The 17,434-nt window shown below is 45.6% G+C and overlaps 1 protein-coding gene across 6 annotated transcripts in view; it reads left to right on the forward strand.

Moving 5' to 3' along the window:
- Positions 1-812: 812 nt before the first annotated feature.
- TRABD (TraB domain containing) overlaps positions 813-17,434 on the forward strand; it is a 188,315-nt gene continuing 171,693 nt past the window's right edge. Inside the window, exon 1 of one of the 6 annotated variants that reach the window (XM_078678972.1) lies at positions 813-878. The gene's annotated coding sequence lies outside the window, so the exon portion shown is untranslated. Of the gene's footprint in view, positions 879-965; positions 1,096-1,121; positions 1,302-17,434 lie in introns of those variants that run through there. The other 5 variants (XM_078678970.1, XM_078678977.1, XM_078678983.1 and 2 more) reach the window with 5 other exon arrangements.

Genomic DNA, 17,434 nt, shown 5'->3' on the forward strand with positions numbered 1-17,434 from the left:
GTTGACGTCTTGGGAGAAGTAGGCCGACATGGCAGGGGCACGGGCCAGGCCGCGGAGGCAGAGCGCCGCAGGGGCGCTCACACCGGGCGTCGCCGCTGGTCACAGTGAGTGAGAGGGGAGGCGGGCAGAAGGCAGCCGCGCCACCCTCGTCGCCAGTGTAGTGTCCTGGCTAGGGGGCCTAGTGCTGACTAACAATGAGACACAGGAGACACTGTTATGGTAGTTGCCAGCTCTTAACTGCCACGCCCAGGGTCCCCCAGGCTATTTATTAACTCTTCTCACATCGCGCTGGGGTAAGCTCAGCCGACACACTTTTGTTACATTGCTGGGGGGGGGGGGGGATGGTCAACAGGATCACCCCTAACTTTAGAGGAGACGTAGACTCTTCCAGTCTCCCGAACACTACAAACCCCTACCTCTTGTGTCGCGCTTGTTAAAGGAGCTACATTACTACCATTCTACACGTGACATTTTCTTTTAAGAATCAATGAAACCAGAAAATTCATATTTTAAAGCAGAACAATCCTAATAATTTCGATTCACACCAGTATTCCTTGAGTACACGCATTTAATTTACCTCCCAGATGTTAAAGAATTTCTCTTTATTTGTTGTAATAGATGTTATGTAGCACTTTCTCCATTCTCGCGATTCATCCTCAACCATTATGTAGTTAAAGCAATAAACAATATAGCATGTCCGCTATATATCTGTATATTAGCAGTGACGGCTGGACAGGAGTGCACCATAATCCTTCTTCTGTGTCTATGATGTAGATATCCCATGAAGTGTTAACGCTGGAGTACGCAGGAAGAAATCAGAAGACGACTAGGTCTCGGACACGTCTCCTTATTCCCGGATGACACAACATACGCGTGAGGTAATCTACTCCCTCGCCTCGACCGTCTCATAATCGTGACGCAACCTCGCATACATATGTTACGCTGCAGCATCTTATTGGCAGTTGAAGAGCCGGCCGGCGACACTGCTTGGGTGGCAGGCTTGTTGTGCCAGACACCATGGGGCGTGCTGGGGGTTGTAGTTCACAAGTCGGACGAATCTACTTTTCATTCCATGGGCGCACAGGCATGAGGAAGGTGAGGCTGAGACTGCAGCTCCCGGCATACCATTCGCCACGAGTCCTGGGAGCAGTGAGTAATAGAGCATGTTTTGCAGCCGGGCTCATGTGTAGTTGCAGCAGGGAGCGGTGTGCGACCGGGAGGAGTGTTTATGTACTTCGGTGTCTGCGTAGCAGGTGAGACGACTGCTCTGCGGGAGGGAGTATCACATTGAACTTCTACTTGTAAGTAAAAGGCAGCTAAAGTTACTTCTTTCGGAGGTTGGCGTAGGCTTTCGATGCCCGGACTGTCGCTTCTGCACATGACAGCCTGAGCCACATAGAAGAAGCGAGTGAGATGTCACGCTGTTTATTGGCAGTAAATTAAGTCATTAGCCAACCTGCTCTTTGTATCCTCCCAAACTGCTGCTAGTTCCCATTACTTCTGGGCAGTCACGTGAGCTCTACGGAGCCCTATTTTAATACTTTGAAGTGCTCACTACTGCGGTAATCCTCCTCGCTAGACTTTAAAGATGGTCGGTCCGAATTTGATTTCACTCTGGGCTCTAAGACGGACGTCTCGCTGCACTCGTCTCCTTGGAGGTCTGGTGATCTCCGTTAACTAGACGAGGGTTTTCCTCAACTCTAGGTGGGTTCACCCCAAATTCTTGTGCGACTTCTAACCTCTGGGGGGAGGTGGAGGAACATCCTGAAAACTGTGGGGGAGGGGGGGGGGTAATTCCTGCATTCTATAAGGTAAATGCTTCCTTAACTCAAGGATGTATGTATATGCTTTCTGAACTTCAAGGCGCACGCCCGGTTCTAGCGGGTTGGCCAGGCCCAACCAAACAACCTTTTATCATCCCAGCCGGCGGAAGAGGCCATGAGGACGGCCAACATATTGTTATGCTTTTTTTTCACTTTGTATACAGTAATTATCAATCTGGGGTAGCGTTGTCACCTTTTCAAAAGAAAATAAAATACCGGCTATTTGTTGTAGTTTTGGTATTGTGGTAAATAGAACTATGAATACAATTGTATGTATACATTTGTACCAGACTTTTCAGTCTGCTTTTTCTATATTTAATAGTCGGGAATATTTGCTGCTCTAGGATCCATGTAAAAGTGTTTTCCATTTTGATTTGCTGTTTGAATTGGGTACAGATAAGGGCTAAAAATTCTTGCTTTAAGCGGTTTCGCTCATTTTTGTACCAGCTGGGGCATTAAAATACAGGTGGTGCGAGTAAAAAATCAGCTACGTGGCAACCCTAGTTCGGTGTAATTAAGGAACCTCTTGAACACATTTTAAAGTGTATTTTTTTATGAATACTGTTCTAAATATTCACTGTAAAGGGGAAAAATACTGACTTTAGGTGATTTTCTCTATTTTTACACTGGCTGAGACATTAAAATATTCATGCCGGAAGAAAACGTCAGTGTAACAACCGTACCTTATGTTGGAGGCAAGCTGCAGCTAAGCGGTGTGGTTGGGGGAGTGGGGACAGGGTGTTACCTGCCAGTGATGCAGCAGATGCAGTGGCGCCGGAGGGCAGAGCTGTGAGCTTGCTTTTGCACCTCAATTATTTAACATAACATGTGGATTTGTAAAATTCACTTTAACCCAAGGGTACCTTGGTACTGAATAACAGATGTTTATTGTTACCCAACTCAATGGCACTAATGTTATTGACCTCCGAAAGATGAAAGGCTGAGTGTACCCACCAGTATTTGAACCTGTGACTATGAGGTCGAACACAGACCCCTACAGTGGACACATTAGTCCACCAGACCTGGCTGTTTGTGTGTGGATTCTGAAGGTGTTTATGTATTTTAGTCTGTGTATGATGCACTCAGTAATATATTGTAGGATGTGGCATACATTATAATATTCCCATAGTGGCAGTGCATGCCTCATTGCATAAGCAACCACAAGGAAATCATAAATATCCGACCATATCTAAGAATAAATGTGGAATTATCCTCTTCAGATGACCACATAATTTTTCATGTAAAACTAAGAAAAACGATTAGTGATCTCCTTTCATATGATGTCAGCACCCTAATACAAGAGGTGTCTAAAACAGACGTTTTTCAACGTTGTGTTATTGTATTACTCATGTTAAATTATGGCTTTTATTATAACTTCAGCTATGTCAATTATTGTGATATTCTAAGGGTTAAGGTCATGTGACATCACTTCATAGGAAGATTGAAGGTCAAAGGTCATATAATGTCACTTCTTGTGATGTCATTAAGGTCAAGGATGTGTGATGTCATTTCCACTACTACTGGCATTTGAGTGAATCGATGTCCATGTGTAACTCTAGGGCTTGTAGTCTACCTTCAGAATTGTTATAAATTGGGGCCGCATTGGCCCACCCAAATGCACCCTTGGCCCACCCAAATAAAAATTCCTAGAACCAGGCCTGTGAAAGGGTGTCTCTACGACTTCTGAAACCCCAGAGTATTTCCCCAAGCAGTTTTCTATTGTTTGGCCTGGGCTGTGGCTTTTTCTCACAATCTTATTTGGTTGCCTTTATTATTGTTACACATATAAGTAATGTTGCTTTACTTTTATCTCAGTTTTCCCCTCAGCAGTGGGATAGCTTTTGTTCAAACGTGAGCACAGTCCAAGTCTAGACCTATTTAGTATTAATCGAGCTTGACGATACATACTGTGGTGTTTTTTGTCTGTAGTCCCTCCCCACTTGGGCTAAGCAGCAAAAGTGGCGTTGGAGTGTTAAAGCTGCGCCGGGATACTAGTTTAAACCCTGCTTCCATTTTAAATGTCCTCTGTGCAGCGGCACTCTGCATGCTAGTCAATAATATAAAAGCTTGTGTGAGCTAGGAATATTTATTTTACACTCTTTTCGGTCTGCAAAAGAACTCCAGAGGCATCAGACTACCATGTAAGTACCGTTCTGAACTATATGACTTACTAAAATCACTTAGACGCTCCCAAAAGAAAACCGTTATTCATAAAAAGTTGACCAAATCTTTGGTGCACCGCTTTTAGTAATATGTTCTTATTAATGGCCTTACATAACTGTTGATGTGTAAAGGAAGGCACAATATTGGTGCTGACATATGGCTAATCTGAAATAACTTCATGTTGAAATACACTTTACTTTAAGTGAATTTCCTGCTACAGGGACAGCATAGGTACATAAAATTGATATCCATAGTTTACGAATAAAAATTGTGCGTTTTTACCTGTTTAAAAGCACTCCATGAATAAAATGACTCTATACACCATGAGTTAAAAAAAAAAAGAATTTCCAACTTCAAAAAGTACACATTTCAAAACTTTATCTGAAGTCCTGGTTACTGTACACTTAATATACCATATTGATGTAACAAAACGTACCAAGTCATTTCTTTGAATTCATACAGCACTGCTCCTCTTCTGTACCTCATTAACAGGCATTTGCAATTAAATAGGTCTCGCATTTGCAAGAGTTTTAGCTATTGGCATTTTAAATGACAATGCCTTTTATTGATCTGATTTGACAACTAACACATCAAAATAAGACATTGTCATTTACCATGCTAATAGCTCGAACTCTTGTAACTGCAAGACCTATTGCATTTCAAAGAAGCAGCATCCATTGCCCCGGGCTACTTGGAAAATGAAAGCCCACATAGCGCGCTGAATGTTGCAGGAAAGCATGTCGTGCCTGCAGTAGGAGAAACCCATGAAAGAAAATAATGCTTACAGACTAAATAAGACATACCATGTAACAACAGAAGTAAAGGGGCCAGTCCTCATGGGAGGTTACAAATTAAGACAAGGCAGTACTAAGGAGGGACTAACAAGCCTATTAATGAATCGGACGCCAGCATTTACGAAAAACAATGACACAAGCCTATAACAATTGTTGGCGGGGCTTCGAGTACATACTCGATTACAGGATGCCTCGCAGAGCAGCGCATGCGCTGCCCAGGCTCGACCTAAAAAAAAATGTATAGGTGGTAGGGCCTTCTCGTTATTAGCTCCAAGTGCAATAGTCTGCGAACACTCAAACACCTAAGGTTTAGAGTGTTCCTTTTTTTTTGTTAAATCGTCTTTATTGGTGTTTTCACAGGTTATACATAATACAATTTGCCAGCTTTATTCTGTAAAACAGTACAGTGACATTTACATGTTTGACATTTGGTGGTGAACTAGGCTGTTCTGCGTGTTGCTGACATAATAAAGAGAACCATATCTGATCTTTTGTACATGTCTACGTATATTGAACACATTTTAATCAGCAACAAAAAAAACACCTGACTGTACATTTCGTTTTACCTCCATGCTTTTACACAAGCAATTTACAATAAACACAAACTTTGCGATCCCAACTAATCCTTATATACTGTGTAATTTGGGTCTCATATGAGCTAGGGTGGTTGCTTGCTTTGTGGTGCTTTACAGGGGCAGCAGGAGCAGTGAAGAGTAGGGTGGGGGGGAAGAGAGAGTGAAGGGGGGGAGGATTGCGTGTCTCGCACTTTTCTCGTACTCGCGAGCCAGAGTAAGATCTCGATTGGTAACAATGGGTGCAAATGGTGATGCTAGGTTTTTAGGCTTCACGTTTCTTAGGCAGCTACGCCTGGCTGCCACCATTAGCAAGTTGCCTTGCTTTTTTTGTATTGGAGTAGTGGAGCCTGATAGCCATTCTATGATAGCTGTACGTCTTAAAGGCTTTGCCAAGCTGGACATCTGTCACCTGGGCGTTTGCCAGATATATATCTATTATATATATAATATATTTTGTTTTCTGTTTCTTCAACTATTGTACTGCTTTGTTGTAACCTTTGTAACTTTTTCCTTTCTTTTGTATTTGATGTCTGCCAGACCATCCTTAATTGTGAAGCGCTCTGATATCCTTCGGGATCATGTTCACGCTATATAAATAAATAAATAAATCTCATTGGCCATTGAAGCTGTGCAGCCCGGTAGTAGTACTCGTAATTAGAAGCCCCTAATCCCCCGTCCGTGAGTGGCAGATACAGTTTACCGAGTGCCACTTGAGACCCCATAAAAGCGCCACTGGAGCATTTCCAGTTCCTTAAATATACTCTGAGGCACCCCGTGTGGGAGAGCAGTAGAGAAGCCTTCGGAGAAGCAGCATTTAGGCAATGGCCACTCTTGCCATAGGGAACAAGGGGAGACCGGCCAGAACAGCAATGTTGCCCTGCTCTGGCTATTGCCTTACCCAAGTTCCCATCTATAATGTCTGCGCTAAAATGGTAAATCTGCATGCCCAGATACTTAAAGGTGTCGAATGCACAGGCCAGTGGGGTCATGGGCATGCCTTGCCTCGATTCGGATTGCTTTCATGGGCGAAAAACTATCGACTTATACCAGTTAACCCAGAGGCCTGCGTGTGGGCATCCAGAAGTGTCATCAGATCCTGCAATGCTGTGCCCTACTCCCCTGAGGTAGACCAGAGCATCATCCGCTTATAGCGAAATTATGTGCCACTACCTATCTGCGTGGAGACCCAGTCCAACACCCGTTGTCGCAGTGGGCATATCAAGGGCTCCATAGTAAATGCCAATAGGATAGGCGACAGAGTGCAGCCCTGTCTAGTGCCTCTCTCGATGACAAACTGTGGGGATATGTCACGACCTGTTCTAACTTGTGCCTGCAGGTTAGTGTAGCGCAAATATTTAAGCCCAATGCCAAATTTACTCAACACTTCTAGCAGATATTGCCATCTCAGGGTGTCAAAAACCTTTTCAATATCTAAGGCTGCCAACCAGGGGGTGTCGGCCTCCGCCTGGGCCCTGTCTAGTAGTCTGAACAGCTGGCACAAGTTTAATCTGGTACTTCTCCCCTGGATAAAGCTGTTTTGATGCTCATGTATCCGAAGGGATGCCATTTCTATTAACCTATTATGCAACACCATCCCTAGTATCTTATAGTCAGCATTAAAAAAGGCAGGGGTCAATATGATGCCATCTGTATCGGATCTCTACCAGGTTTAGGCAGCACTACTAACAGTGCTTCTCTCAGGGATGCTGGGAGCTTCCCTTTGTCATAAACATCTTTGTGAACGTTCAGAACCGGGGCATGATTTTTTCAGAGTAAGTAGAATAGAACTCCGATGGCCAGCCGTCAGTGCCCGGAGACCTACCCGTCGCTAACTGCTTAATGGCGTCTAATATTTCGTCCTCCTTAAAAGGTTCCTCTAGCGAATCGTATTGGGGCTTTGAGACCTGCGGAAGCTGCACTGGTGCTAAGAAGCACTGTACGCAGGGGAGATTGTCAGCTACTGGCACCCTGTATAAAGTTGTGTAATATTTATAGAATGAGTCGGTAATTGCCGCCTGTGTGTTTACTAGCACGCCTTCGCTAATAAATAGCGCTGTGATTGGGGGTTGAGAGGCATCGGTTTTCAAGAGCCATGCTAACATTCTGCCTGCTTTATCGCTTTCTATGTGTTGTCTAGCTAAATAATGTTTGTAGTCCAATGCACAGAGACTGTCTGAAGTTTCCCTATATGCTAGCCACGCCTTTGCCGTACAAAAGGGGGTGGTGATGGACGGAGCATCTGAACCAATCAAACACTCACACCCAGTCAAAAGATCTGGGTTTGATCCATCACCGTTCTTTAGCCCACTCTGCCACCCCAGTTCAGACATGGCTATATGCAAATCAGTCTGACCCTGTGCCTCATGGGAACAGTCCAGCCCGAACTGCCAAGCCATGCCTTCCCTGGACCGAAAACAAGCTTCCGAGTACCGGTTTCTGGCATTACAGCCGTCATCAGCCCGGCTTGCTTGAATCCAGTGGCAAAGTGAGCAAGGGACTCGAGTCTGAGCATACCCAGCCACGCCTTTGCCAGCAGTGGAGTCACCAGAGGGTCTGCGGGCGCCAGGCTTTCACATCTTTGGATTTCCGGCTCATGTCTACATAAGTCGTACGTCAATGCCATGCGTGAGCTGGATGTCGTCTTGATGGAATGTCCCCTAGTGACTATTTTAAAAGCATCCCACTCAAGGCCCCTGTTAGAGGCAGTGTCTGTATTCTCCTGGAAATATGTGGTGATTGTCTGTGATACGTAGTGTCCCTAAGCGCAGCGACAGATCGGCGCCAGGTCGGAATCCTAGCTCTGCAAGCGCCCCATTCGGGCTGCAGCTGCAATGGGTTGTGGTCTGAGTGTCTGTGCTAAATATTCCATTTGCGCTACCCTAGTCAGGGCTTCCATGGAACAGTATATTGCGTGGATCCCCGAATGCAAGTCATGCAGGTTTTGGAAAAGGCGGTCCAATTACAGCTCGCAGAGTACCTAGAGACCAATTCCCTTCTGCATGATTCCCAGTCCGGCTTCCGTACTGGATTCAGTACTGAGACCGCACTGCTAGAAGTTTCGGAGACTGTGCGAGAGTGTGTGGACAAGGGCGAGGAGGCCATGTTGGTCCTCCTCGACCTATCCGCCGCTTTCGATACGGTGTCCCATAAAATTCTTCTTGACCGTATGGAGCAGATTGGATTGAGCGGCGTTGCCCTATCGTGGATGGGTTCCTTCCTCCAAGGACGATCACAGAGGGTTCTTCTCAGACCTTTCAAATCAGAATGTAAACCTCTGGTACGCGGAGTCCCACAGGGCTCAGCGTTAAGTCCTTTGTTCTTTAACGTTTACCTGGCCCCGTTGGCCAAGGTAGTAGAGGCATGCGGAGTCAGAGTGATCTCTTATGCTGATGATACTCAGCTGATATTTTCCTTTAGCGATCACTCTGACTCCAGCCTCTCCAGTTTCCGCCATTGTCTTGGCGAAATCTGTTCTTGGATGTCCATGAACCACTTGCGACTTAACACCGATAAGACGGAGGTTCTGTTTTTTAATCAAAAAATGACCATCCCACCGTCATTATGGTGGCCAACGATTCTTAATCCCCCCCCTACCCCGGTGCATTCTGCTCGCAATCTGGGGTTTATATTTGATGATACGCTATCCTGCAGCTCTCAAATCAATAAGGTTACTTCGGCCTGCTTTGGTAAATTAAAAATGATGAGGAAGATCTTTCCATTTTTGCAAATTGAGGCACGCAGAACTGTCACTCAGGCCTTAATTACCTCCCACCTGGACTATGCCAACAGTTTATATGCGGGGGCCCCTCTATACCAAATTGAACGTCTCCAGGTGGTTCAGAACGCGGCAGCAAGATTGATTGGCAATATCCCTTACAGACACCCTATCTCAGCGTTTCGTAAAGAGCTTCATTGGCTTCCTATAGCCAACCGTATTAAGTTCAAAACGCTTATCCTCGCCTTTCGAGCTTTGAATGGAACTGGTCCAGATTATTTAAGAAAGAGACTGAGATTGTCCCACTCGGTTAGGGATCTTCGTTCCAACAATCTGCGTCTCATGGTTGTGCCAAGATTCCGTCGCACAAGAACGGGTGGCAGAGCTTTTGCTGTTCTTGCAGCCAAACATTGGAACAGTTTACCTATCGATCTTAGATTTGCCCCATCCGAAGCGCTGTTCCGCAGACGCCTGAAGACGTGGCTATTTTCATCTATCTAGATTATTTCTTTTCCCCCTGCTGTCAGTTTTTAGCGCCGGGACACCCCCGTTGGGGGTAGCCGTGCGCTTTATAAAATCCGTAAATAAATAAATAAATAAATAAATGCAACGAGGAGTACTGTGAGTATGTGAGTGATTCAGGGTGCTGACTACGCCATGCATCTTTCAGCTGCATATGATCTGCCATTTAGGGGTCCCCTGATGTCTCTCAGAATGCACCGAGTTTCAATACCTTGTCCAAATTTGCCCTTTTTAATGCCCAGTAGGGAGCAATGCATATCTCCGGGCCTCCACCCAAGGCTGTATTCCAGGCGTTTGGGGGGTGGGATGCACAATGTTGATAGCAGCGAGGCCTTGCTGTGGATGCGGTTGGGCCCTCCTATGTTAAGCCGCTTTCATTCGCTCGCTGCGGGCCACTCGACGCTCATCTGGGGCATGACCCGGCCCCCGGGGGGAGGAGAGTCTCTGGGTGTATGTGCCTCGATCCGGGCCGCTGCCTCCGTTCTCTGCAGGGCCCAAGACGGAGAGTGGGAAGCAAGGCCTCGTTGGGCCCAAGTCCAGCCACCTGCGGGCGCAACTGGGCATTGGCTGTTGAAATCGCCGCAGCAGCGCCTGCGGGTCCGGGTCGCTACTTGCTCACCTCCAATAAGAATGTGCTGCGTCTGCGCTCTCCTCCGATCAACGTTCCCAACCTCGGGGAAGGGGAGGTATCGGTGTCTTCCCCCAGCCGCAGCTGTTATTCGTCTCTGCCTTCCCCACCTTCCGATGGCGTCTGTGGCCCAGTCGCAGTCGAAGGGCTGGGGCCACTGGCAGTCAGAGCTTCCCACCTTGAGCGCCCCACAAGCATTGCCTCCGCTCTGATTCAGAGGGGGGGGGATTAGTATACATGTAGGGAATGTGCTCCCCACCTCTGGACCCCGGATGAGTGGTTCATTTCCCGTATTTTCAGGATGTTTTCATCTGGCCGCGCACAGAGTTCAGTAAAGTGCGTCTGCACTCACCGCCATCTTGGCCACACCCCCCAGGTTTAGAGTGTTACTTGAGACATTTTGTTTCACACAGCTACCTGTATTGCAGCATTATAACTTTTATCCTCTTTCTTCACTTCAAGTGCCAACTTAAAAAAGTCTTTCGGTTTCATGTGCAGCACAGAAAAGACCCAAATTGGTAGAGTAAATGCAGCGTTTTTCATATTCAGCAAATAACCTTTAGTGGCTTTCTGATTGACTAGCTCAAAGAAAATGATTCTGACTGGAAAATACTTTATGTAGTGTTGCGCAAAGCTGTAATTCAGAGCTAGAGTCCCAGGATTTCAACACTTAGTCTGATCTATAGGCTCGCACTACCCTCAAACACACAATGTTATGACATATTAAATGTTGGTTGCTTACAGGTGAACAGTTGCACAGCGGTATATTCTGCTTAAATGGCTGTCATTGTTCTTGGAAGATAGAACATTTCAAGTACAGGAGAATACTACGCTCTCTGAGGTGGTGAACGAATAGCAATTCCACAATTTTGGGGAAATGCATGTGCTCAGCTACTGAAATTAAGCTAGAAAGCTGAAAGCCAGAAAACGCAATCACGGAAATAGGATACCCGATCCACAATTATAGAAGACACTGGTCACTTGTGTATCCGCATCTGTCAAAAGCAAGTAAGACCAGACGATACTTTAGTTCCATCCTAAGAGGTCAAGGACGCTAGCGCGACCGTAGTCTCCCAATCAGAGTATGAAAACGGACCTCTGGAGTGTATAAGTAGCCTTCTAACACAACCGTGGTCACACAATCAGAGTACGCGATAAGATCTCTGGAAAATGTATGTCTCCTCCTATGTTGAAAAGATTACCTGGTCGAAACTAATGACCTCCCAGCATGATAACAGGGGTGAATGAATCCGGGCTTCATTGGGAGACTACGGTCGCGCTAGCGTCCTTGACCTCTTAGGACGGAACTAAAGTATCGTCTGGTCTTACTTGCTTTTGACAGATGCAGATATACAAGTGACCAGTGTCTTCTATAATTGTGGATCGGGTATCCCCTTTCCGTGATTGCGTTTTCTGGCTTTCAGCTTTCTGGCTTACTTTCAGTAGCTGAGCACATGTATTTCCCCAAATTGTGGAATTGCTAATTGTTCACCACGTCCGCGTTTACTACAACTGGCTCTCTGATTTAACTTTAAACAGCAGAGTATATGCCCTGACGAAGTTACGACGAGTAACGAAACGCGTTGGCTGTGTATGGTTATTGGGTAAAATTACCCTAATAAAGAAGAAAAAGTTTTTGGACTAAAAACATCACCTGTGTAATTCCTTAATGAGTGCACCTTCCGTCTTTTGTTGAAAACTTGCTGACCGGATTTGTGCCTAGGGCCAACAGGCACGGGAAGTGTGCTGCACCAAAATTACTTTGGACTATATTAATGTTTTGGTTGTGCTGAAACTCGGTCAGGTTGTCCTGTTCTTTCTATTCGCCTATGTGACCTTCTAGCCCTGGGAAGCCTTAGGGCAGCCATGCGCTTTATAAATCCCATAAATAAATCTTGTGCCCTGACTCTTGGGGAACAAACATGTTGATAGAGATTTTCAGTGAGTATAATTGGTACAGGATTAGTCATTGCCAGTGTTTAATATCCATACGCGCTACACAGGGCTTCGGCTTGATTACTTTTTACACAACACTTTTTTGGTGCTAGCTTCATTAATCTCACATGATAACTGGTGGATCTCATTGGCAAGTCCCAAACAAAACACGAAAGATAATTTACTGAGCCACAAAATATGAAACAAGCATTTGTAATGCAATAGGTCTTGCATTGACACGGGGTTGAGCTATTGGCATTGTCATTGATAATGCCTTTTATTTATCTTTTTTTTTTTTTTTGTGTTCAAAATCTTTTTGGTTTTTAAAACAAATAAAAGGCACTGTCATTTACAAACCCAATAGCTTAAACTTGTGTAAATGCGAGACCTATTGCATTGCAAATGCTTGTTTTTACTTGGCATAGCTGCCATAGAAGGTCCTTTTCCAGCGCCTGCTGCTTCCTTTTTATTATGCCAATAGTGAATTCAACACGGTTATTCGCAATGGGAGGGAGATGCAAATGGGAACACTTTTGTACAGCATTGATGTGGAGAATAAAAAGTAGTCGCCAATTTGCTTACTTCTTCTACAGAGGCTTCCTTTATTTCTTCAGCGCCTCAGATGTTTTTTAATAGAATAAAGAATATTGAACAATGACAATGAGGCTGTTATATACATAGTCATTGCATGGAACGCTGTAGATGAAAGAAGTCATGGTTACAGTCTAGAACATTTAAAACCAATCAATGAAACAGGGAATGAAGCTGTATAACATACATTTCAACAACTACTTTCTGTTCATGACTGCACAAGTTAGATGTGAGGCCACGGTACATTACTGAGGAAATCACCTAGTTGGTGATACCATGATGAGTAAGTCATCAATGCAGTCCAAGGGGCCAGTGGGTGAGGAATGCGTCAGAACCCACTGACATACCTAGCCAAAAGGTGAAGCAACGATCGGGACTCTATAGACTGCGAAGGCCGCAAGGTGTTATCCGTAAACCCTAACTGGGCCCTGTAGCTTCTGGAACCAACCAGTGTCAAAGATTGGGAACTGTACTGTGCTGGGTGCCTCCTAGTACAGCTGTAAGCTGTTCCGAGGCAGCCTTCTTGCACCCTTAGCAGGATGCCCAGACAGAGGTCTCTTCACAGCACTATATAGTGCTTGGATGTCAGTCTCCATGTAAGGCAACACTCTGAGATGTTTAGACGCCAGGCTCTCCATAAGGGTGGTGACCTGGTCAGACTGCAGTTTCCCAGTACTGCTGTGAGGTACTTCAAGGTGCTCGCAGGACAGCCCGCTGCCTACATTTACCAATGTAAACTGCTTGGATGGCAGCCTCCCCATCCAGCTGTTAAACACTTTCACAGAGCAAAGTCCGGGTACCATCAGGGGCGCTCAGAGGATAGCGTTTCAGTTGTGCTATAACTAGATGCTAATACTCGCTGTAAGCCTCTCAGAGGGCAGCCTCCAGTCGAGGCACAAGCTATAAGGTACCGGGAGGGACGGCAGCCCTCGTAGTCTGCCGAACAGATACCCTCAGAAAGCCGCCTGCCTGCCTGTGAGGTAGAGGGCCCATTCTGCAACCGTGCTGTCGGATTTGCACTCTGCTATGTCTTCAAAAAGGGTAAGCACTCGACAAAATTTACAGCATAATACGAGAGCAAAGCTAAATAATTTCAAAACAACCAGTCTCCGGATACCAGCGATGCAGCTTGGATGGAAGAGCAGAGGTCCCTTATGTGACAAATTGCAAGTTGGTGCAAATTCCCAGCTCAAAGCACCACCCTCACTGCTTCTCACAGGCCGATGTGCGATACCCAGTCCAGGGGGGACTCTTCCGAGATGCAGGCCAGGTTACATGAGTTAGCTCTTTATTCGGAAGGCGTGGGGCTTTGGGGGTGGGGGCTGGGAGTGACAGAGGAGGCTCAGGCAAGTGAGCTCATCTGTAGACATGCAACTGCGTCGCCTGTCGGGTCTGTGAAAAATGGGAGCATGACACTCCGAGAAGAAAGCTACCTCGAGGGACAGATGCGTGGCATCCACAACAGTGTTTTAGCATCAAGGGCGTGGGAAAAGAGAGGTGCTGTAAACTATCAAAGGCCGGTGGTACAGTGCATTCAGACCTAGTGCAGAACCTAACGAGCCACAAGGGCGGAGCCTAGAAAACAAAGAGCTGGTGCGTGTGTTCAAAGCCACCAGACTTTTTTGTGTTTACTTTAACTCTGAGCGCGGTGTGGAAGCGGACGCTGCGCTCAGTGTTAAAGCTAAAAAAATATATAAAGAAAGCAAGCGCGGTGTCCATGAAGCGGCGCCGAGCTCAACAGAAATGTAAAATATAAATAAATAAAGGGAGTGTGGTGTCCCTAGCGAGTGCCGTGGTCATTAAAGTAATACATCAAAAACATACAATTTAGAGCGCATATCGCTGCAGCCGCCATTGTTCTCATCAGCGTGTGTCCAGTTTCAAAATAGTGCTCACCCACCACATAAAGCCCACCATGTCAGGCCACAAGTACACCATCCAGTCCGGATGGGGCGGCCGAGAAGGAGACAGGGAGGGAACAAACAAGCCTCACTTCAAATAGAAAGCGAGCGTTTACCATAAAGGATGACGCGTGCCAATAAAAAGGATGGGCAGAGCTTCCTCTGCACTTCCAAAATTTCCTTGATTACGAGAGGCCTCGCAGAGCAAGCAGCGCATGCGCTGCAACGCTAGGCGAGACCTAAAAAGATGTACCCATACAAGTGGTAGATGGTGACCTTTCACACTTTCCTGCACTGAGGGCCTCATTTACAAAGATTTGGTGTAGTGCAGGACCGCAAGTCTTTTTGCTGCGCTGCCCTGTGCCAAATTGAAATGGCAGGAATGCATTGTAACTACAAGATACAGTGCATTCCTGTACTTTCAGCCGGTGCAGAATTTGGTGCTAGCGCCAACACAGACACCCTTGTTCTGCGTTGTTCGCAGGATTGTATTTCTGCAGGAAGGGGCACCTTCCTGCACAAAATCATTCAATGGCGGTGTTGTCCTCATTCTATGTGTGCTGCAGAATGTAGCACACATGAACAGAGGAAAAAACTAGGAGAAATGAAAATATTTCTCCTTGTTACGCCTGCTCTGGGGAGGCGTAATGGTTTGGTGCTGCCCCAGGTTTACGTGACTTTGTAAAGCTGGGGCTATGTCAAAATCCATAGGTGCTGCGTGGGAACACCCACCGCAAAACCCACAGAATGCCTCTTTGACACAGAGTAAAGCATACAATGCTTTGCGCTGCCTTGTCTTACTCCATATCTATGAGGCCATGCAAAACCACATAGGTTGGCTTTGCATTGCCTTATAGATATGACTGAGAGGCCTGCTCCGGTAGCGCAGGCATCTTGTAACTAACCCCCTAAGTTTTACTATCACACTTTGACTCACTCTGTCTCAGTCTGTCTCATTAATTCATGCAGTCTCATTTATTCTACTATTACCCACTCTGTCTCACTCCGTCCCACTCATTCTGAATTACTCAGGCTTTTTGTGGCTCACACACAGTAACACTCCTTTACACTCCGTCATTCTCCCTCACTCTAATTCTCACACACACTCATCCTTACTGTCACTTATTAGCACTAACTCTGACTTACTCCTTTACTGACTATTTCTCACTATAGCTCACACACACAGTCACACAGACATGCTCACAGTGCTGGAATGGCACAGGCACCTTCATGCACCTGCATTAGCAAACAAACAATGTCACTAGCTGCCTCAGTTTGTTGCTGGTCCCGATACGGGTCAGCATTTTATTTTTATTGTACCAAGAGTGAATAATTATTCACTCTTGATATTATAAAAAGGGACCACAAGACAAGTAGGGTGCAGTGTAGCTGTGAACCCATAAAGTAGAGCCGCCACTGGCCCAGGGTCACCCATCGACCAAACCATCTTTTCACTTATCCACCCCATTTCATCCATCCTTTCAATAATTCATTCATCCTTTTGCTTATCCAGCAACCCTTTCGCTCCATCTATACAGGACCTAATGGTATTGTAAGCCAAATACTTAACAACTTTTCAGTATTTACCATACATGTAAGTCAGAGGTAAAATTAGGAATGATAAATAGTTTGATATGGCCGTGCAAAGTAGACCTCACAGAGCGTGCCATTGCTGTAATGAGAAGAACCTGTGACTAGCTGTGGAAACATTTGGAGTTGTACAGTGTAGGCCCCGGTAGAATTGCCTCATTCCACCTTAAATTCAGTCTCCTTTTCTCCCTTCATCTTTTACTCTTATTCCTGTCTTTCTCCGATTTTATTGAAACGTTGATTCCCTCTTGGATCTGCTGGATCGCGCCACCTTTTTCCTTTTTTTCTTTCCTAGTGTACTACCAAGGATGCGTTACTTGTTTGAAGCAACCTTTTCAGAGCTATGTATGTGTAAGATGACTTTTCTCACGCAGTAGGAGTTTGATGGGCAGATGATCTATCTGCCATTCAGCCATGAAAGTAGACCCCTGTCTTCCATCTAGCCAAGGTTTCCAACGTGTCTCATGATCATGTCAACCCTGGGATTGTGTAGTAGTGTGGTGACGTTGGGATAGTATTTGTAAATGTAGCATTAGTACGATCAGGGCTCGACAAATCATAAAAATTTTACTAGACCTGCAAGTCTAGTAACTTGAAAAATCTACTTGACCTAACTGTAATGTACTTGACCTCTGTCTCTGAAAGCGGAGCAAATGTGACAAGATAGCAAGAATTAAAGGCATCTCTATTGAGCATTCATTTTGTGAGCTCTAAAGATGCCTTTAAATCTTGTCTCATTTGCTCCGCTTTCAGAAACAGAGGTAAAAAGTCAGTTTGTCCTACTCGCCAGGAAGGGCGAGTAGGCCCCAAAAGTAGCTCTTTCTGATCAAAACTGTCTTGCCCTAGCGAGCAGACGAGTGGATTTTTCGAGCCCTCATTATTAATTTGAGTCCCTTCACTAGTGGGGGCTGTCAGTTTTCTGTAATCACCAGGCTCCATCCCTGGAATATCGACCGGAAACCTCCATGTTCACTCATCATTCCACTGATAGATATATACACATATATTTGCTGTTCACCTGTTCAGCTGTTTACCTGTTCCAGTAAAAGAATTGTTCGGCCAGATCCTGTGTGGGGGGTGTGTGTGTGTGTGTGTGTGTGTGTGTGTGTGTGTAAAAACACAGTTGATGGACAGAATGTAGAACAATGTCATACATTCACCCCAGTACAAGGATCTGGGCCTAAATCCATCGTTGTT

This window comes from Lissotriton helveticus, chromosome 1_1, assembly GCF_964261635.1.
Source record: "Lissotriton helveticus chromosome 1_1, aLisHel1.1, whole genome shotgun sequence".
NCBI classification, from domain to species: domain Eukaryota; kingdom Metazoa; phylum Chordata; class Amphibia; order Caudata; family Salamandridae; genus Lissotriton; species Lissotriton helveticus.